The sequence below is a fragment of the Orcinus orca genome, chromosome 19 (genome assembly GCF_937001465.1).
Source record: "Orcinus orca chromosome 19, mOrcOrc1.1, whole genome shotgun sequence".
Classification (NCBI taxonomy): domain Eukaryota; kingdom Metazoa; phylum Chordata; class Mammalia; order Artiodactyla; family Delphinidae; genus Orcinus; species Orcinus orca.
The window spans coordinates 24,298,734-24,320,932 of record NC_064577.1 but is presented as its reverse complement, the minus strand read 5'-3'; the positions used below and the strand labels follow the sequence as shown (position 1 = coordinate 24,320,932).

Below are 22,199 nucleotides of genomic sequence, written 5' to 3'. Positions count from 1 at the left end.
AAAACCTAGTGGCAAATGAGCCACACTTTCTACCCTTCCATGGGCCAGTTATATTTATTGTCTCCTACGATGGCAAAACACCTTTCCTTTACCTCAGAAATGCATGTTACTGGCCCCCAGACTAATAATACACAGTAGAAAGAAACCTCACGGAAAAGGGATTAAAGACCTCCTGCTACTGATCATGGCTCAGTAGCAGCAACCTTAGCTAAAATCGGGCTTTGAACTGCAGATAGGAGTATCATTACCATCAGCAGCAAAGGCATAAAGCGAACATTAAAAACAGTTTTTACAACGTCTACCCAGGCTTAATTTTTTTATTCCTTCAATAGCTTGGGGGTGGGGGTGGGGAAGGGCTTTGGCAGGACACTTTATGATTAAGGCCCGAATTCTAAACCTTATTAGTAACCAGAGCAGATGGCAAAATTAGCTAATAGATTTTTTTTAAAAATTGTTCTCTGTTGAAAGAAATATTTGGAAGTGATGGAAAGGACTTACAATTTATCTCTTTGTGAATGGCCAACGGTGGAATTCTAGCTGTGAGGTCTGCTGCTCGTTTGATCCAAAGGCCAGCTAATGGGGCACACGGCAATCCCTTTTGAGATGGAGCAGAGCATTTTCTATAGTGGAGATCAAAGGCAGTAGCGCAACGAGTCATCAGAGTGGGCACCTGTAATAATATAAATGATGATTAAAGTGGTCCCACCCTGCATTTCCCATGATTCAATTTGAAGAGCTGTCATGGACGCTCTCCCCCATGCTGGTCTCTTTACTTAAACCTGTCAGTATCATTGAAGCTGTGGGAGCTTAAGAATCATTTTATAACAAATAAAGGATTGTTTCATGTTGGCCAAACATTTAATAGACTTCTAGAAAATATCCTGTTTTAGTTCAGCTCAGAATTTGGCCCAAGATGAGAGGATTTTGTTTGATTGTTGGTTGCTTATTTTTCTGAACCTACATTTTAAATGACAGCAGGTTTGGAAATAAATGTGATTCAACCTTGGAAGGCTCTTGCTATGTGTCTGTGTGTCTTTTATCAGGGCCCTTGATTAGAAGGAAAAGAGAAAGGAGTCCTTTTTGTTCCATCTCGCCCTGTTATTATATTCATTATGAATCTTTCCCTTTCTTTCCGCCAATTAGGACCTGTCCCAATATGGCGGGACCTCCAGAGTACTAGCGCTGCCTTGCATGCGTGACTCTTTCCAGAAATCGCTTGGCTTGAAATTCAATCCCCGCCCCCCTTTTTTAAAAGAAGAAAACACAGTTCAACTGAATTCCAAAGCATTTGTATTCAGAGTTTCCATGACTCAGGGATCTATTATCAAGAGAAAATGAGAATGATTCTATTTTCACCTTTACCTAAACAAACAGGCTCACTGGCTGCCCAGATATTTGAGACTTACTGCTTGTCCTACAGAGCAGCCTCTTATCACAGGGTCAGTTCGGAAGGATAAAGCAGAGTTGGACAGTCTAGACTTGGATTCGAATCCTAACTTCACCACGTTCTAGCTCTACAGGTGTCCATGTATTAAGGAACCTCTGTAAGTCTACTTCCTAGTCTGTACCAGAGTCATAAATGATCATGGCTTCTCGAGGCAATGGAAAGGGTTGAATGGATTGCCTGCAAGGCCCCAGCCCACCATCTGGAACATGGGGAGTCTTTAAAAGCACTATTATTTCAGGACTGATCACTGAATAGTTTTCTCTGGTTGCCTTTTGCAGTTAGTTAGTTGTTCCATCCGCCTGACTTGCCCTCAGTCTTGTTTGATTAGCTCCACACCAAACATGTTCAAGTTCTACCTACACAGAACCAAAGATGTGAAGAGATGAGAAAGTACCTGTTTATTCTGGTCATAAATTTGCTTTGTAATTTAGGTTTACGTGTATTGATCTCACTACATTTACCTTCAAAATAGTACTGAGGATTGCTATCAGGGTAGAGGAGCGATTTGGTAGACAATTGTGTTCCTTCTTGAAGAGTGGCTCTACAAAGCACGTGGGTCATAAAGCATTCAGTGCATGTTTGCTCATGAAATGAGTAAACAACTGAAATGATGACACTTAATTAATAATTATGGTGACCAGTACATTAAATCTTTCGTTAAAAGTATTCTGCAATTAATCATTTACGTTTAAATTCCCTAGCCTTCTTTTTGTTTTTAATTTTATTACTCAGAGACCAACAAATTGTCACTCCCAGGATATTATTGCTATTTCTGTTGAAATCTGGGGAAAGTTGCCATCTGTATCATACTGCTTCTTCTAATGAATGCACTTCTTATACCTTTCCATTCATGCAGATCTTATTATCTTTCAACCACGTTTAAAATTTTGCTCTTACACATTATTCTATTTACTCTTACGAACTTGATATTTTTTGGCCTAAATTGTAAAATATCGTTTGTTAAATATACTTTTTATTCTGAAATAATTTTAGACTTACCAAAAACTTGCAAAGACAGTACAGAGAGTTCCCATACACCCTTCACCCGGTATGCTTCTCCTAATGCTATCACCTTACATTTCTGTGGTACATTGGTCAAAACTAAGAAACCAACATTGGAACATCACCATTGACTAAACTCCAGACTTTAGTCAGATTTCAGCAGGCTCCTTTTTTTTCATTAGTAACGTTCTTGTTCTGTTCCAAGATCTTATCCAGGATACCATATTGCATTTAGTTGTCATGTCCCCTTACATATACTTTTTTTTTTTTTTGCGGTACGCGGGCCTTTCACTGCTGTGGCCTCTCCCGTTGCGGAGCACAGGCTCCAGATGTGCAGGCTCAGCGGCCATGGCTCACGGGCCCAGCCGCTCCGTGGCATGTGGGATCTTCCCGCACCAGGGCACGAACCCGCGTCCCCTGCATCGGCAGGCGGACTCTCAACCACTGCGCCACCAGGGAAACCCCCTTACATATACTTTTAAAAATATATAAATATCGTAAGTATTTTTACATAATATACATAATATACATAATAAATAAATTTGTACATAATATACGTAAGTGTTAAATTTTGCCATGTGTTTTATCTCTATGAATTGATACGATCAGGTGATTTTTCTTCTTCAGCTGTTGATATGGTAGGTTGCATTGATTGATTTTCAAATATTTAACTAGCATTGTGTAACTGGAATAAAGCCCTCTGGGCCACAGTGCATATTCTTAACATATATTTTGCTGGATTCAAGTTGCTAATACTTTGTTTAGAAATTTTACAGCTAAGTTTATATGAGATATTGTCTATAGCTTTTCTCTTTTGTAATGTCTTTGTCTAGTTGTGATATCAAGGTAGTTTTGCCCTCATTCAATGAGTTGGAAACTACTTCTTCATCTTGTATTTTCTGAAAGAGGTTGTAAAGAATTGTGCTAACTCTTCTTTAATTGTTTGAGAGATCTCTAAATATGGGATTGACCTGGATCTGGGTCACAGAGCCATGATTCCTTTCTACCTACATTCTGCTCTTAGGAAATTTAATTTTTGTTCCTTTTAAAATACCTTTCACCTGCCAACAAATCCCAAATTTATATCTCCAACTCAAGATTGCTCTACTGAGCTCCAAACTTATAAACAATTGCCCTTCGGTACTGGTGGAGGATTGGCTCCAGAAGCCTCCACAGATACCAAAATCCACGATGCTCAAGTTCATTACGTAAAATGGAGCAGTATTTACATACAACTTACGCACCTCTTCCCGTATACTTCAACTCGTGTCTAGATAACTTAGAGTACCTAATGTGATGTAAAAGCTATATAAATGGTTGCTGGCATGTGGCAAATTCAAGTTTTGCTTTTTGGAACATTCTGGAATTTTTTTGAAAAAATATTTCTGATCTGCAGTTGGTTGAATGCACAGGTGCAGTGCCCATGGATACAGAGTGCCCACTGTATACAACTTTCCCCTTTGATATCTCTACTACAACTAGAATAGAACTCTTAATCCCTGTCTACTCCATTCTGATAGCCTATTCCTCCCCAGATGAGAAAATAACCACCTCAGTAAAACCACCCTATTCTCATTTGACCAAGCCATAATTGTCTGAGGAGTTCTTTCATACCGTCGCACCCTGTATTCAGTATACTACATCATGCTGTTGATTCTACCTTCAGAACACATCTTGAAATCTGTCCCTTTCATAATCTCTACCGTGACCAGCCTAGTCTAAGCTGCTAACATTTGCTCCCAGCTGGTCTCTCTCTTGCTACGCTCCCCAAACCAAATGATTGTTTATTCACATCGCAGCCAGAGTGACATCTTTAAAGTATAAATTAGACCACATCGACTCTCCTTTTGAATAACATTCCATTACATGTAGAATAAATCAAAACTTCTGAACCACAGTGCAACGTATTTTCTTTAACAGGACGCTGGCCTCATTTTCAACTAGTCCTTAGGTTAGGCTCCTGTATTCGTCTGTTAGAGCTCCCCTAACACAATACCATGGACTGGGTGGCTTAAAACAACAGAAATTTATTTTCTCACAGTTTTGGAGGCTAGAAGTCGAAGATCAAAGTGTCAGCAGGTTGGGTTTCTTCCTGCCATGCAGACTGCTACGTTCTCACTGTGTCCCCATGGAACCTCTTCTGTGTCCACATGGAGAGAGAGAGATCTCTGGTGTCATTTCTCTTCTTAGAAGACAGTCCTATCAGATTAGGGACCCAGCCTTATGACCCCAGTTAACTTTAATTTCCTCTTGAAAAGCACTATCTCCAAATACAGTCACATCGAGGGCTAGGGCTTCAACGCATGACATTTTTTTTTAGTTGGGGAGTGGGACGGAAGTACATAACTCCATCCATAGCAGTACCCAATCTCACTCTCTAGAATCTAGGTATACAGGCTCTCTTCTACACATAAAGGACACCGAGCTCACGTCGGTCTTAAGGCCGTTACTGCAATTCCCTTCGTCGGGAACGGTCTTCCCCTAAGTCCACATGTGTGGATGATTCTTGTCTTTTCTGTCTCAACTCAGATGTGACCTCCTCAGAGAGTCATGTCCTAATAACCCAATCTAAAGTCTCCTCTACACCCTGGCCATCACTTTCCATCCCATTTCTCTTTAATTTTCTTTATAGAACTTATCACTCTCTAAGTCATCTTTTTCTATTTACTGGTTTATCTTCTCACAGCCTCTCTCCCCTTACCTGACGCTAGAATAGAAGCTCCCTGAGGGCAGAGAACTGTTTCTATGGTTTGCTGCTATATTTTTGGTTCTCAGGACACTTCCCAGCACATAGCAGATGACTAAAAATATTTGTTGGCTGTTTTTTTAAATTAATTTTTATTGGAGTATAGTTGATTTACAATGTTGTGTTAGTTTCAGGTGTACAGAAAAGTGAATCACTTACACATATACGTATATCCACTCTTTTTTAGATTCTATTCCCATATAGGTCATTACAGAGTATTGAATAGAGTTCCCTGTGCTATAGGGTAGGTTCTTATTAGTTATCTATCTTATATACAGTAGTGTGTATATGTCAATCCCAATCTCCCAGTTTATCCCTCCCCCAACCTTTCCCCCTTTGGTAACCATAAGTTTGTTTTCTACATCTGTGACTCTATTTCTCCTTTGCAAATAGGTCCATTTGCACCATTTTTTAAAATTCCACATACAATGCTAACACATATATATGGAAGACAGGAATAAAGACACAGACCTACTAGAGAACGGACTTGAGCATATGGGGAGGGGGAAGGGTGAGCTGTGACAAAGCGAGAGAGAGGCATGGACATATATACACTACCAAACGTAAGGTAGATAGCTAGTGGGAAGCAGCCGCATAGCACAGGGAGATCAGCTCGGTGCTTTGTGACCGCCTGGAGGGGTGGGATAGGGAGGGTGGGAGGGAGGGAGACGCAAGAGGGAAGAGATATGGGAACATATGTATATGTATAACTGATTCACTTTGTTATAAAGCAGAAACTAACACACCATTGTAAAGCAATTATACCCCAATAAAGATGTTAAAAACAAATTCCACATACAAGCAATGTCGTATTTGTTGACTGTTGAGGGAATGAATTTGGTTTAGCCAGTGCTGGCAGACTGCATGGGACCTATTCAATGGGGGAGTCCTAGTGTGCCTGGTGGTTTTTTTCAAGTTTCAAGAGATAAACCGTAGGTAAGAAGCTCTGTCTTTTCCTCATATTTTCAAAAGAACTGGCCACAATCACCTCATAAGTTGATGATTATGAAGGAGACATTTAAGCACTTGGATTCTTATGCCCTAGAATCCAGGGTAAAAAGACAGCGATAGTAACCACCAAAGTCCCTCTAGTCTCTCAGGTCAGCTGTGAGTGTAAATGAGACAAAGGTTTGCTGCTTCGTTTCTAGCTTATCACCCAGGAAGTGGCCAATGGATGTTGGTGTCCATGTATACAGTCTATATGGTACCAGTGAAAGAAGAAAAGAAGGGAAATGTAAGCATGCACCCTAGACTTCCAAAAAGAAACAGCATTTCTTACCTACACACAGTCCTCCTCTACACATTTCAACATACTTGGCCTTGTTAGTGCTCTTCTAACATCTGCCTTCCCTTTGCAGACAGTATAGTCATTAACGAATGAAATTAGCTCCAAGTTACAATGACGGGCATTCAATTTTGTTCAATTAGAGGTTCACAGGGAATTTACACATGCACAGTTCAAAGCTGTCCAACATTCAGGGGCTTGTAAGGAGCACAGACTCCATTTAGGTTGACGTCAAGCAACAGTCTTAGGTCTACGACAGTTATTTTTCTCACTTGCCATGAGGGAGCCTAGCTTTTAAGAGACCACCTGCATAAGCACTTTGGTACAAATTTCAATGCTTTCTTGAAAATATGTGATCAGAGACATGGAGGTAAGGTGTAATAACTTTATCGGATGGTTATTTTCAGGTTATCAGACTCCGGAATCATGCAAGTCTAAAAGGAATTTCAATTTGTGGAGATTTCAGTAAAGAGATAACATTCAGAAACAGCTGCTTCAGTAAGTCAATTCTCCCGAATTTAGAAAACCCAAATAATTAATCTGAGGGCTGAATGCTATCCTCACATATTTTTTATTGCAAATGTAAATTAAATATACCACTTGAGAGATTACAAAGAAGGCAACTTGGCCCAGAGAAAGGTGCTGCGTTAAGTCAACATTCTCTCTCAGTTGAAACTTGGTCCGTGTTCCTGAGTAAAGCGCCGAGGACAACAGACGTCGTTGTGAGATTTCCCCAAATCAGGAGATTTCTGCATGATACCTTCCCCCAAAGGGAATAATGGTTGGCCTCAGAGCCAGATTTTTCGAGGATGACTTTTGCCCACACATCATAAAAATGCAACCCCATCTTCTTACTTACCTTGAGTACCTTTCTGGTCGGATTCACGGCTTTGTTTTCAATACACTGCTTTCTTGACTGCTTCTTTGAGCGAGCTATACCATATACCATGGTACAATACACCATGCTATCGGTATATTGATCAGAATCAATGTACCGATAGCACAGAAGGGAAGAAGAAACGTTGGGAGAGCAAAGATGGAAAACCTAGTCCAAGGGGGCACTTGTCGGGTAGCTCTTGGGGACAGCTGCACATAAGATTGTACCACCAACAAGCATATTTGAAAGCAGCGATGTGATCACTCATGAAGCTAGCCCAGGAGCATAATCTTCCCATCTAAGATCTGAGAGTGATGGGTAGGAGGCAAGAAATGGTTTCTATCAATAAGGAATGGGCAGCCCACACATTAAAATCACTTTTCAAAACACACATGTCCTGCATATTGCAAGAGTTTTAAGACACAGAAGAAAATCATTTTTAAGCTTATCCTGTTTCTTTTAAAAGATCAAAGGGCGTAGAAAACTGTACATGAAAGACACAACTTTTTGTTATATAGATAGATGTATAAGGCTAAATACATGTTTATACTTATTATGTAGATATCCATATACATAAGACTAAAGTAATATAGTGTGTACTCTGTATATATGTATGTATATATGTAGTATACATTTATCTACATTTATCTTTATCTTTCATTCTATCTATCTATCTAATATCCTAGATAACATCTTAAGTCTTGGAAGTAGTAAAGTTGTTTTATTTTTATTTTTTAAGATTTACAGCAGTGGTTCTCAACCAAGGGCAATTTGGCAATGTCTGGAAACATTTTTGGTTGCTATAATTAGCAGGGAGGGGGCTACTGGTATCTAGTGGGTAGAGGCCAAACATGCTACTAAACACCCCACAAGGTACAGGACATTCCCTCTCCCAGGAAAGAATTATCTGACCCCAAATATCAACAGAGCCAAGGGTCAGAAAACCTGACAGAACCTATAAATTGGGCAGGCATACCAATGAACTCTTAAGATGTCTTAGGTCTGTGACCCAATTTATCTGGGGGAACATATCAGATACCAGCAGCTTAAAAAAGGACATTCTTCCTACCTGACTTTTCTAAGGAATCAGTCAACACATTCCAGTGTTTTCATTGCCACATCATAAAAGATATGCTTGTATATTTCATTTCCTGGATGAGTGAAAATGAGCAAGTTGCCGTTTGCCTCAATAATTTCCAGAGGATCTCAGTAACTAGGACATTATACCCTGAGTCTGAGGAAAAATTGGCAAACGTTTCAGGAAATTTCCTTTCTTTGGCAACACTGAAAGGCCACAAACAAATTCACTTTCAAATGGATATTTAAGGGCATTTTATGAGTCTTTTCAATGTCTCTCCAAGTCTTGCTGGAGTTGCTGTGTTGAAAAGCTGTAAATTTTAGTTGCAATAAAATAGACATTACTTTTAATTGTTTCCTCTCAGCATTTTCACATATATGTAGATTTTTCTTTTAAAAAAAAAAGCAGCTTGGAAAATCAGCTGTTCCAAAGAGCTTTCATACTGTCATCAGTCTATATTCTAAGGTGTTTCTGCATTGAAAGAAGATACATTACTGGAGAAATATGAGGAAAGAAAAACTAAAAACTACCAGATGTTCTTGAAACCTCGGAACAGATCATTTGTAGCCTTTGTAGCTTCACTGCTTCCAGGTATGATTATCCATGGGGAAGATCAGACCAGAAGAGCTAGGCTCCAGCACTGACGGTCAGCGTTAACCTCACCACCTCCAGGGTAACTGAACACTGAGGCACCATAAAGAACAGTTCTAGGAACTCATGCAATTTGATTTGCTTTTCCAAAATTAAAATTTGGATAATTAAAAAATATATACACAGAACGTACCAATCCCTATAAATTATCATTAAAAAATTGAAAACTGGGGCTACCTGACTCTACCTGGGGAGGTGGAACTTTTCATCATAATCCAAATACTGCTGCGTACGATGCTTTGTAAATGGACAGTCCTCTGCTGGGCTGATTCTTTCTGACAGTTCTCTCGGTTCCTTTTGGTACTCTACCCATCCGTGGTACATGTGAATTTGTACTTGATGTTAATGATCTCACTGCACTTTTTATGTGATTGGCTCTGTACCAAGAGAAACAGTATGAATGCTCCATCATCAGCCACTACAGTCACAAGGGCAGTGTTGAAGTAAGAATTCAATTGTAAATACGAGACAAGAAATTTCACTGCCAAGAGGGGCTGGAAACGGGAGGAATGCAGGGATGCAAAGCGAGGAGGCCTGGTATCATGTCTTCTCTGCTTTCATTAAGCAAGCAAACTGCTAGAAGGAAATGTCATGAAATAAACAAACACAGTACACAAATAATTGCCTCTTTCTTTGACATCCTCACTTCTTTCTCTACCTATGTTTTATGATTAAAAGGGATACTTTGTTTCTACTCTCAAACAGGTTAACACTTACCTTGACAAGTCCTTTGTACGATTCCTGGAGGATAACAGTAGTTATTGAACGTATGAGTGCATGGAGAAAACTGTGACCCACAAATGAGTACCTTCTGGTGACTGACATTAACAAATGAAATATAAACCCAACCCATACAGATACCAAGGTCAAGTGGAAGACAACCCTGGTGACCCCACCAGATACTCTGGTTCCCAACATCTCTTTTATTTCTGGTAAAAATTTATTCACAGAAATTTTTCAGAAATTAAGAAATGAGAAAACAGATGTTTGGAGAGCTTCGGCAATCTCTGGAAGATGAAGCTGTTAATGATTTGTACCCAGGTTTGTTTTATTCCAAAGTCTTTTCTCTTCTTTCTACATCGCAACCTCTGCCTCGTAAAACTGTAAGGGGAACACACTAACTCCTGGATGCGCTCTTCTGGCCAAGGCACCCGCCTGCACTCACAGAGCATCCAATTGTTTGGCGTCTCCTTGGATGTGAGAAGCCTGCTCTTTCTGTGTCCACTCCACAGCATTTGTGTCTGCACCATGCAAATATTACAAAATGTTCTCCCTTCTGTGGAAATTTTGAGAATTTCAACACCTAAACTTTATCTAATTGTAGATGGGTTGACAGCATAGGATTACAAAATATTAAGAAGAAAACCAATTTCTTTGGGTTTACTCAGTATTTTTCTGTAAAACTGCTCTTTTAGGAAAAGAAGTCTAGTTAAAAAAAAAAAACCCTGGTCATTCTTTGAGGGCTCCCCGTTATACATTCGGAGCTTGTTCTTCACCAAGAAATATCCATTAGGGCAACATAAATGGGACTAAATGTCCTCTGTGACAAGATTCTGGAGACAGTGTCACTGCTCCCTCAGGTTCATATCTTTAAAGACAATAGCTTACGCCATTTGAAGCAAAACTTGTCGTGAAAATGTTTCATTTTGTTGTCTTCCAAATGCTCAAGAGGTAAAGATGATCATCAAAAACAAGGTCGAGCCCATCAATGCATATAGCCATGGCTTAAAATTCTAACCAAAACACGTTTTATCACATTGGATAAGCTAATATTAATCTCATAAATATTCTTGATCGAAATCTAAATAAAAATAAAAAGGCTTCTAGAAAAAATCCACCCAGCATTAATAGCTCTTCTAAAACATTTTTAATTTTTTCCATCTGGTCACTTCCAAGAAAAACTATTCAGTACTTCCAAGTACTGAAGAATCAAACTAGGTAAGTCCTACTCACAGAATTTCAGAAAGGCCACCAGAGGGAATAACAAATGCTCTTAAATTTCAAAGACACAAGTTTTTCTCCACCAACTCTGGCACATTTCATGACCTTATTCTGAGGTCATACAAGTAGATGGTCCACCAGAAAGCATGAGCACAATGGCTATGCAATGTCTCTAGCTTTTCATGACTAAATTGGCCAGAGTCGGCCTAATGTCAATAAAAAAGACTAGTATTTTTGTATGGTTATTTGTCAATCACATCTACACTCACCCTGTCACCTTGACAAGAACCAATGCCCAAGCAGTAAATTATTTCCCTTCTCATCCATATATTTTAGAGAATTAAAGGCATTGATTTTACAAGGAGAAAAAATGCTTCTCGTTGGTTCTCTGTGGGGAATAAACAAGCAAGAAGAAATGCTCTTCCGAATGCATAATGGAATTTCCTATCTCTGAAACTGTCTCTCACTCCCCTCCACCCATACATGCAACCGATGTCATTGCTGTCACATCTAGCAGGGTATCAGGCGGAGGTGAAGCCAAAGGACTCTTTCCTCTACAACCAGGGGAATCCCCATAATTTCCAGTCTAGTACAGTTTCCAGTTTAGCTACAATTACTAAGGGTGAACATTACTCCTGGGGTTTCATAGGAAGGTAGATAACTGTGGGGTTCAAGGCAGTCATCCCAGGTGTTACTAAGCTCACCCTTTTCTCTGACTCTTTTCTAACGCCTTGTTTTTAGTAACTTTCATCAGGTCAAATTCATAGGCTGTACCTTGACCTTCCAGGGAACATAGGCCACCTGAAAACACAGCTAAAGGATTATAATCCCCTTACTTGGGTGTGCTCCCAGAGTAAAGTAAAACATTAAACTTACCATTGGCGATCCACATTGCAGGCTATGGTCCCACTCGCCCAGGTCTCCACGGTGTCCTTTTCTTCGTGCAGACGCATCACTCTCCCACATCTTGGTTGGGAGAAGTAGTAGAAATCTGACAAGCCCTAGCAGAAATTCACAGTGCAGGAAGGAATAAAACAGGTAGTCAGATGTCCCAAATGGCTGATTCCCACTGCTCTTCAAAGGCATTGATAAAGGAACAAATTTGTCACAGAAACACCCGCGACCCCAATCTGTTTTTGAGGCACGAAGGGGCCAACTGACCAACTGAATCCAACCTAGGGAAGCTACTGAAATGGTAGTATGCTATTATAAACTAATTTAAAAGGGTCCCAGGAACTGACGCATGCATACCTGGTACCCAAACCCAAAGATTCAATCTAGGATCAGAGGATCTGGAATGAAAAAACTCAGTGTGGGCTTTGGACTTGTCGCCCTGTCTACCCTCTTACTTCTGTCCCTGTGATTATTAAACTTGTCCTTGGTGGACTCTTCCAAGAGTCACCTAAATTTGGTCAGGAACAGAGCCACAGGGATAACAGTCAAAACTGAACGCTCAGTATATACTGACTTAAGTGAGACTATTTTGGCTAAAAGATTTTCCCCCAAGTGGTATTTTTAAAAAAGATAACAGGGGGCTTCCCTGGTGGCGCAGTGGTTGAGAGTCCGCCTGCCGATGCAGGGGACGCGGGTTCGTGCCCCGGTCCGGGAAGATCCCACGTGCCGCGGAGCGGCTGGGCCGTGAGCCATGGCCGCTGAGCCTGCGCGTCCGGAGCCTGTGCTCCGCAGCGGGAGAGGCCACAGCGGTGAGAGGCCCGCGTACCGCAAAAAAAAAGATAATAGACTTGATTTTTTACAGTTCTAGATTCTCAGCAAAATTGAGAGGAAAGCACAGAACGTTCCCACACCCCCTCTCCTCACACAGAGGCGCAGCTTCCCTGTATCACCATCCCCCACCAGAGGAGAATATTTGTTACAGTTAGTGAACCTGTGTTGACACATCATTATCACTTGAAGTCTATAGTTTACCTTAGGGTTCACTCTTGGTGGTGTACATTTTATTAGTTTTGACAAACGTGTAGTGACATGTATCCACCACTGCAGTATCATACAGAGTACATTCCATGTCCTACTATCTTGGTTACATTTTTATTCATTCATTCAGTTAGTCATTTTTATTCGCGTCTCTTTCCTCTATGCATTGAACCCTGTGCTAGACCCTGGGAATCTTCAAAACAATAATTAAAACAAATCAACAGCCTTTTCTTTAGCTTCTCTCTCCCTTCTTGCATCTTACTGAAAGCAGAAAGAAGAAACCAAGCGGCACTCTCAACACCCGGGCTAGAAACATTCTTGGCTAGATCATTCAGAAACTGAGATCATGAGTGTTTGTTTTTTTAGGATGCTAAGTTTTGTAGTAATTTATCACAGAGCAATATATAACTAACACATATATTAATATCAAGAGTGGAACATTGCCAAAATACGAACCCAAAATTTGGGGGTGGCTTTGGAACTAGGCAGTGGGCTTTGAGAAAAGTGTTAGGAACAGCCTGAGGGCCTGGAAGAAATTGTCGATAGAAGCCTGTGGTCATTCATCAAGCTCCAGGTGAAGGCTGGCAGGCAATGAGGTAAATGTTATCGCAAACTGGAAGAAGAGGGATCTTTGTTACGTTGTGGCAGAAAGTTGAGTAACACCACTGAGTGGAAAGTAGAAAATGTGTGTATCAGTGAACTGGGTGATCCATGAAGATGTATGTATTATATACACCCCTATTCCTTTAAATACAAAGTAGACATATTAATTGTTGTTGTTACATTGTGGAAGGAATCTTTAAGTCTAATAGGAAGACAAAAGGACAGCTTCTGTGGTGTATCTTCTTATTCTTCAAAATACTTACTAGCTGACATTCAGGTGTCTGTCTCGGAAGAACAGGTTTTCACCTCCATCCTACTGTACTCTGACGTGGATATGTGACTTGCTTTAGCCAATAAAATGAGTGGAAGTGGCATGGGTCACTCCCAAGCAGAAGTTTTAAGAGCCAGTGCATGCTACCTTTTCATTTATCCTATGGTGAAATGTCTCATTTTATAAGAGCTACCCTATCAGACTGAATCCTGGAAGGAAGCGATCCAAAGCCAGCCAGCAATGAACATATATTTGAACAAGAAAGCAAGCTTTGTGGTTAGAAGCCACCGCCATTTGTTACTGCTCTATACATTACCCTTGCCTGATTGGTACAGCTTCAGACAAGTGCTGCAGCTGAAGGATGACGAGGATTCTGACCCATGGACCAGGGGGAGAGGATAGATGCTAGGGCAGGTGCAGGGGCCTGGAGCGTGTGAGAGATCGTAGGAAGAGTATGCATGTCTAAAACGTAATATGGAAATTGGTTCGGGAAAGGGATGAGGGGAAAGGAACAAATTAGACGGACAGGGTCATTTATTCCATGTTAAGAAAGTCTGCCCCCCTGTCGGGATGGAGAGTTCATTGAATTATAAGGGGAGGAATAATATGTCCAAATTTTATGTTAAAAAGTTAACAATGACAGTCTTGTAGAAGGTACAGGTAAGGTGCCTGAAACACAGGGAGGAAATCCACTGTAATAGTTTAAGGAAAGTATGTTACACACATAACCAAGGAATGGAGAACACTGGAGAGGTATGTGAAACACTAAAGAGAAAAAAAGTGAGAGAATTTAGCAATGAGGTTGATGTGATTATGGCATCGTTATAGGAACATGAAGTACAATATATGTATTGCTCGTGTTAGATTAGACTGTTAGTCAGGGACAGTCCGTCTCTCCTTCCCCACCTTCTGTGGGAGGAGTATATTTCTCCAACACATGAACATGTGACCTACAATGATGGGGGCGTGGAAAGGATAGTGTGCAAGTTCCAAGTCTGGGCCTTGAGAAGCATCGTTTGCTTTTCTTCATCCTCTTTGGGATCATCCCTCCCCCTTCATGAGCACATTCCCCATCTAGTCTCCTGGTTCCTGGTCCCTGAGGACAAACCTGCAACAAAGCTGATCTGAATCTGTGGCTGGAGCCCAAGTCCAGCTGATCCCAGCCAAGACCAGAGAAGTCCTGCCCCCCTTCTGCCAGGCAGACACATAAGTGAGACACCGTGTGCCACTGAGTTCTTATTGTTGTTTTCTAGCCAAAGTTGACTGATACACCACTGGAGTCAAATTTCCATGAGCTACTAACCTCAACTCCACGTTCCTTTTATGACTTTTGAAAATCTTTTCGCTGCGCTGGGTCTTCGTTGCCATGCACGGGGTTTTCTCTAGTTGTGGCGAGCAGGGGCTACTCTTCGTTGTGGTGCGTGGGCTTCTCATTGCGGTGGCTTCTCTTGTTGCGCAGCACGGGCTCTAGGCACGCGGGCTCAGTAGTTGTGGCTCGTGGGCTCTAGAGCGCAGGCTCAGTAGTTGTAGTGCACGGGCTTAGCTGCTCTGCGGCATGTGGGATCTTCCTGGACCAGGGCTCGAACCCGTGTCCCCTGCATTGACGAGCAGATTCTTAACCACTGCGCCACCAGGGAAGTCCCCCAGTTCCTTCTAAAAATAATTGACTGCAAGGTCCCAGCCAAACTTTACCATCTTTTCTTTAAATAATAAAAGGTCAAAGGAAGATAATTCTTCAATGTTCTGTTGGATATGTTTCTATTTGGGGGGTTGTTTTTAATCATTTATCCCGGTATAACCATGAAACGGGACATGCAGTTGTAATTATTTAAATTTCCCTTCAAGTATGAGAATATAGATTTTTTTATTATTGATTGAGCAAGTTGACTAGTTCTCACTAGAAGTGACAGCATAAAGCCACGTAAAAAGTAAATATGCAAAAGTTAATTTTACTTAGACTTGAGAGATTAGTTTAGGTTAATCACATGTTTCTGGGAAACGGTCAAGGTCCTAGTCATAAATCCATTCAACAAAGACCTTTAAAATTTTCAACCTTTTCATCCTTTTTAAACGCTATGGTTGGCTCTCTTCTTAGTTTGAAATAATGCATGTAATGTTTTTACAAGTGCAAATAGCAGTAAATGAAAGAGTGATAATGCATTAGGAAGGGAGTTTATTTGCAAACCTTCAAAAGTGGTTTACTTTAATACCCAAGGTATATGCATATTATAGTTCTGATAATGAGGGCATACGGTAAACTGTAATAAAAGTCATTGGAAGGTTTGCCAAGATATATTCTCTTGTTTGAATTAAACCTACTCTAGGAGACTGTAATTTTCCCTCTTGCATCAGAAGATATTGGCCTTGGTTTATTTCTGAAATATTTTATTTGGGTTCTATCATGTGACATAAACGGACTGGGAAGAAGCAAGGTGAGCCACTGTAGCATATACATCTGAAGTCTAAGGGAGTGACACCCAGGGGATGCAAAGATGGCTGGAGAACACCAATAATTGGGATGTGTTTTTTTAGACTGTTTCGCACGATCTGCTGGGAAGCAGATTTGTGCATGAAATGTGAGGAAGCCTCAGCTCGGTACAGCCTCCCGTTTAGGAGTCATCCTCCGACTCTGTGGGCTGTGGCATCACCAGGATATTGGCCTGCTGATAACTCGGTTTCTTCGAGTCTGTTTTTAATTATGGAAGTAATATAACATTGTTAGGGGAAGATTATAAACAAGGTAAAAGAAATATTACTATTTTAACCTCATTCCTATTTTTCATTTTTGTATGTCTTTCCCAAGCTTTTTGAGTAATTACTAAGTTCCCAGTAAGACTTTCTCTGCCTCAGCTCACGTAAGTCTCATGACAACAATAGCAAGCATGATCCTTCTTTTAGAGAGAAGAGCTGGAGGTTTTAAATAACTGCCCCAAGGCTATCAAACTACCAAGTCACAGAGGAGTGAGTAGAAAACTAACTGTTTGACTTCCTAGCCCAAGCTTCTTAATAAGTATCTTACAGAGTTGTAAACGTAGCGTGAAGACAGTTTTGTATCTTGCTTTTCCCACTTAATGTTGAACTGTATTTTCCCACATGACGGCGTAGTCTGTTACTGTTATTTTAGTAGCATGGTCTCCCTTAATAGAGATATGTCCTCACTTCCTGAGCCATCCTCCTATCACAGGACTCTGGATTACCTCCAAATTACCATTTTGGAATTTTACAGTTTTATAATTAACACTACAACAACTATCTTAACGCAGAACATGCTCTTACATAATCCACGGGGTCTTTTCCGCCCCATGGTCTACAACGTTTAGAAAATTTTGAAGATTTTTTTTTATATGTGTGAAGTCTAAATGGGATTTGTTCCATTGTTTCAGTTTTGGCTGGGATTTCAAAGCTGAGAAGTTATGTGACAAATGCCCCTGCCTCCTAGAGAGAGACGCCCGGTCGTTTACATGTGACCTGCAAAGGAGGCTGCCAAAACCAGGTTCGGCCCCGCTTAGCCTATCGCCTACCTTCCATTATAGAACAAAAGCTAAGAGTGCATTAGGAAGATGGATAAATAATGTTTTAGAACAACTGTCAGTAAACCCCACGCTTTTCTTCCCCTCCACTACGCTTTGTTAACCAACCTCAGGTCCAGTGAGAAAACTTTGATCTTGACATGTGAGGAATTTGGAAAACAAAGAGGCTGGCTCTCGCCTGAAAAACTTTGAAGGCAAGAGGTTGGATGGAAGGAATCCGCATGGCTGAACACAGAGAAAAAACTGGATCAGGGTGGACCCTACAGAGGGCAGGGAGGCAGGCGCCACCTGGAGAGGATCTCATCATGTGGTTTCCTACAAGGGCTGAGGGCCCGCGGGAGTAAAAGGTCATGCAGAGCTCAGCACCAGAAGCGGAAGTAGATGGACGTCCTGCGCAGGCACACGTCGGGCGTCGCTCAGGTCAGCGCACAGCGTCCGTGGTAGTCTTCGAAGAATCCATAGATACCCTGAGGCAGAAAGACGGCATTTAAGTACCTGTCTCCATCATCGGACTCTGGACCCAGATTACACACTGCACCAACTGATAGATCATTTCTGAGCCCTGATTCCTCCTCTCGGACTCCTTATCGCCAAGGGGGAGCCAAGAAGCAACACAGTAAGGGAGGAGGAATGAAAGAACAAGGTGGAAAAACGACGGAGTATCCACCTTCCCACTAGAGGGTTACCAGTTCCAAGTTAGGAGTCCAGAGAAGAGGCCTGAAACGGCGTTATACAATGAAGGATTGGTGCTGTGTTTTGTTTCTTAGTCTCAAACTGGACTTCTGTGTACCTGAGGATGAGTCTACCAGAGGTTTTCGTCCAAAGGCAAAGAAGGAAGATCCAACACACAATTTGGACAGGCTACTGTGGAAGAAAAAATAGAATTATTTCACAGTTTCACACCTCTGAACCCAGCTCATTCAATCAACAAGTACGTGAAATTTCAAGTTGCATTTTCCAAAACATTTTTACCGGTTTACAAACATCATCAGGGATGAAGGAAAATCAGTTCCATGATGCTTTGCTCCCTTTAAAGTTCTGTTTTGAGGTTTATTATAATTTAATAGGTGAAATGTAATCTCAATTTAATGATAATTTTTAAATTACTAGCATAAACATTTTTATTTGCATATCTATTATTTATATTTGCTCACTTATAAATGAGCTGTAACATTGGACAGTATATCTATTAGTTAATTATTTTGTTATAAATTTGCATGTGGCATTAAGAAGAGAGACGAACTCTTTCCCCTGTTTTGTACTCTGTAGTTTGCCTCTCAATAAAAAATATTTTTTTTAAGTATGAAATTTTTAAAATGTAGTGAAACTCCAACTGTCAACGTTTTCCTTTCAATTTCTCCTCTTTGGAAATTTGGGGGAAAAAAAAGTCTATCTTTTCTTTATTCTTTGTTGCGGGATTTCTAATGTTTAAATGTTTGACTGTTTTTCCCATCTGGAGCTCATTTGTATACGGCTCAGAATCTGATAAGCGTGAGTTAACTATAACAAGTTGGCTGGGAAAAACATGTTGTTTGTATGGATATATCACTTTCAGCAATATTCGTATTCTAGTTTAAAGCACAACAAATGTTCTCACTCTCCAGTAAAGGCTGAAGAGACTTTCATAATAAATTTTCCTTACAAAAAGAATCCAGAGTCTCTCCCTTTGTAAACATCAAGTTGCCTGAGCTTAGCTCTCTTTTGTTCTCTGCCACAGCTCCCTCCCTATCAGAATTTACACACCATCCACTGTCAGGGATGCAAACTGTTCTACAGTTTGTTAATATCCAAGAAAGGCCATCACCTCTGAATCATTTTTTCCCCAAACATAAATCCTTGGGCCAACAAAGAAAAGTGGTATTTTTCCATCTCCATAATTCCTGTTATTTTAAGTCTATCCTTTAACCAGAGTGGCTTTGTATTTCTTTTTCCTTGATAACTCATAGGTTCAAATGTAAAAAATTATTATTACAAGGAACAATTATGAGGTTCAAAGCATACTGTGTGCATTCCATGCTTCTAGTTTCTGGTACTGATATACGGAACGGAATACTTGTGGTTGTCTATTCGCATGAAGTGGATGGGTTCCAGCCACTGGTGGTGAGAGGCTTAATGAAAGTCTGGCTTCATCAGACCCAGCAGGGACCTACCATCATGGGAGGTGGCCCAAGTGCCCTACTGGAGGCATCTCAGAAACAAACTTTCGACCATTAACTTATTCAGTCCAAATGGCAACCACGAAAGGGGGGGAGGGAATGGCTTTGCTGATTTTCTTAGCTTGAACATTATTCTAGATTTTAAGATTTCAATAACTCTTTCCTAAACACTGAACTAGAAAAACCTCTGACCTTTTAAAATACTTTTCATTTTTACTTTTTCAGTTTGGCATGTTTAGTATTTTGATAACCCCCTCCTCACAAGCTTTCTTATTTAATGAGATAGTACACTTACATAGCAAAGCAAAAAAACAAAAACAGGACATCATTAATTACTGTTGACTTTTTTCTCACCATCCCTATTTACTTCTCTATAAGACCAGGACGTAACAGGTCCTTTTTTTGTGCTTCTATAGCACATATATAGTTTTTTAAACCATTTTTTTATTGAAGTAGATAGTTAATTTACAATGTTGTGCTGGTTTCAGGTGTACAGCAAAGTGATTCAGTTATAGAGAGATAGATAGACTCTTTTTTAGATTCTTCTCCATTACAGGTTTTTACAAGATATTGAATATAGTGCCCTGAGCTATACAGTAGGTCCTTGTTGTTTATCCATTTTATATATACTAGGGTGTATATATTAACCCCAAACATATATAGCTTTATTATAGAAAAAACGAGTTGTATTTTAAGTCAGTTGTGTACATGTTTGCCTCCTCTGGAATACTGAGAGCTTTTTGAGGACAAGAATGTATCCTCTTGATCTCCATTAGTCTAGCACTTAACACGATGTCTGATTACCAGATATCATCGAAAATGTATCAATAATACATATAATAACATAATAATATATTTGTGTAAATAAATGACTTCTGATCTACAATGCTTTGAACACCTCGAGATTTCAAAATGACTTGCAGATGAATATTATTCTATCAACAGCGCTTTTGCCGCTAAATATTCAATAACTATCAACGATAGTTCACAGGACCCTGATCAACACAGTATAACAAAGTGCAGCTGGCTTTTGGAGCACAGTACACTCAATTCTGCGTCCTCTGGTGTGACAGAGACTGCACACATGCAGCAAATTCCATTACCTTTTCCCACTGGAAACACAGTGACAATATGCATCCTATCACCCTTTGCAACTAGATGTAGCCATATGACTTAATCCTGGACAACAGAATGTGGGCAAGAGTGATGTCCACTTCTGACTCAGTTTGTAACAAAATTGTACGAGTGATCCTTGCTCTATCTGTTCCTGAAAGGTGAAGGATCTGTGAACCTATAATAAGACAGAACTACAGATATGGAAGGAACTTGAGTCCTCGAATGACCACATATAAAGCTGCTTGATCGGAATTAGCCTCTATGGACCATGATATGAGCTAGAACTAAATCATCAGTATGCTAAAGCTTCTGTTATAATACCTTAACTTATTTAGAAATTGGTATTTGCAAGCTGGGTGCTAACACAGCACAAACTTCAAATTTGTGGCACTGGCTTTTTAGTCAGCAAGTAGTAGAGAACCTGACATAGGAGGCTAGAAAGATGGAGGTCTAGTCCATGGTTTTCCACATCAAAATACATAACAGAACTGTTGAGCACGGTAAATAGGAAGCCAGCCCAGACCTCACGTAACAATTAAGCCTGTAGCTCTTACACAAGATGTTGATAAGAATGAGATTAACAGTGTCTCTTTGCTACTACTGGCTACTCTTAGCAATATACAAGAGATGAACACAGACAAAACCCAGCTTGTTTTGAAGCAGAAATCAAGGTGTATATAGCATCCAGAGATCAGTAACTTTTAGGCTTTGAAAATCTCCTTCGGAACCCCAGGTAATAGAGATAATTGAAAAAGGCTCTGAATGACAAAATATAGTAAGATTCTTAGCAAAACTCAAAGCAGAACAAAAGCACACAACCATAAGATAAAGGTCAGATGAAAGGGACGGTCTTCAAACATGTAGTTTCTGACGCTTTGAGGAGGATGAGACTGGCTTGGAGGAAGCAAATGAGAAAACCAGATGAGAAATATTACTGTGAAAGAAACTTCAAACGCAGTTACTGGCACATGGAACTACCTAGAAATAAAAAGATTATGAAGCATGCTAATTTTGGAGACGATTATATCATTAAGGATGCGATGAGCTTTGGTCTAAAAGACTGACTTCATAAGCTTTAAGGTTACTGCTGGGTCCCCTGACTTCACCAGGGCCAAGTACAGTCCCCAGTACCCACTTTATTAAGGCCATGGTGAGTGGTGGACACAGAAGCACCTCCCAGAGGCCTGAGGCCGGAGCCATGGAGAGCACTAGAGAGGGAGGTTCTAGAGAGCGTAATTCAGGATGAAATGAAAAACTTGCCCTACCCAAAGAGTAGGGTCCTCCGTAACATCTGTCCAGAAGAATTTCAAAATTGTTGTGAAGCAGGAACAGCTGTGTGTCTTTCATTCTTTCCTTTTCCAAACAAGAGGTTAAAAACGTATTTTCCTATCTATATATCACCATTGGATATTGTGTGTGCGTGTGCGTGTGCGCGTGGACATAGGGTTCATAGGTTCAAGGAACCTTCTTCAGTCCTGATTTAGAGGTCTGAACATCACTCAGAGATCTGGGATTTGAACTTGAGGCAATGACTGGGGGTGACCTTGGGTTTTCTACCTTCTGG

General features: G+C 40.5%; 2 long non-coding RNA genes across 3 annotated transcripts in view; both read right to left on the bottom strand.

The window, feature by feature from the left end:
- Positions 1-503: 503 nt before the first annotated feature.
- LOC117203535 (uncharacterized) lies at positions 504-15,426 on the bottom strand. Of its 2 annotated transcripts, none has more exons than XR_007473468.1 (4): positions 15,137-15,426; positions 11,904-12,028; positions 9,264-9,463; positions 504-670 (listed from the first exon to the last, which is right to left on the bottom strand). It is a non-coding gene; the product is annotated as an uncharacterized LOC117203535 (long non-coding RNA). The 2 variants fall into 2 exon arrangements; XR_004486321.2 differs by having other exon boundaries at positions 9,274-9,463.
- Positions 15,427-16,971: 1,545 nt separating this feature from the next.
- The window catches only part of LOC117203534 (uncharacterized), a 136,567-nt gene continuing 131,339 nt past the window's right edge, over positions 16,972-22,199 (bottom strand). The window contains exons 5-6 of the long non-coding RNA XR_004486320.2: positions 18,154-18,227; positions 16,972-17,830 (exon numbers count right to left, since the gene is read on the bottom strand). This is a non-coding gene — a long non-coding RNA (uncharacterized LOC117203534). The remainder of the gene's footprint in view (positions 17,831-18,153; positions 18,228-22,199) is intronic.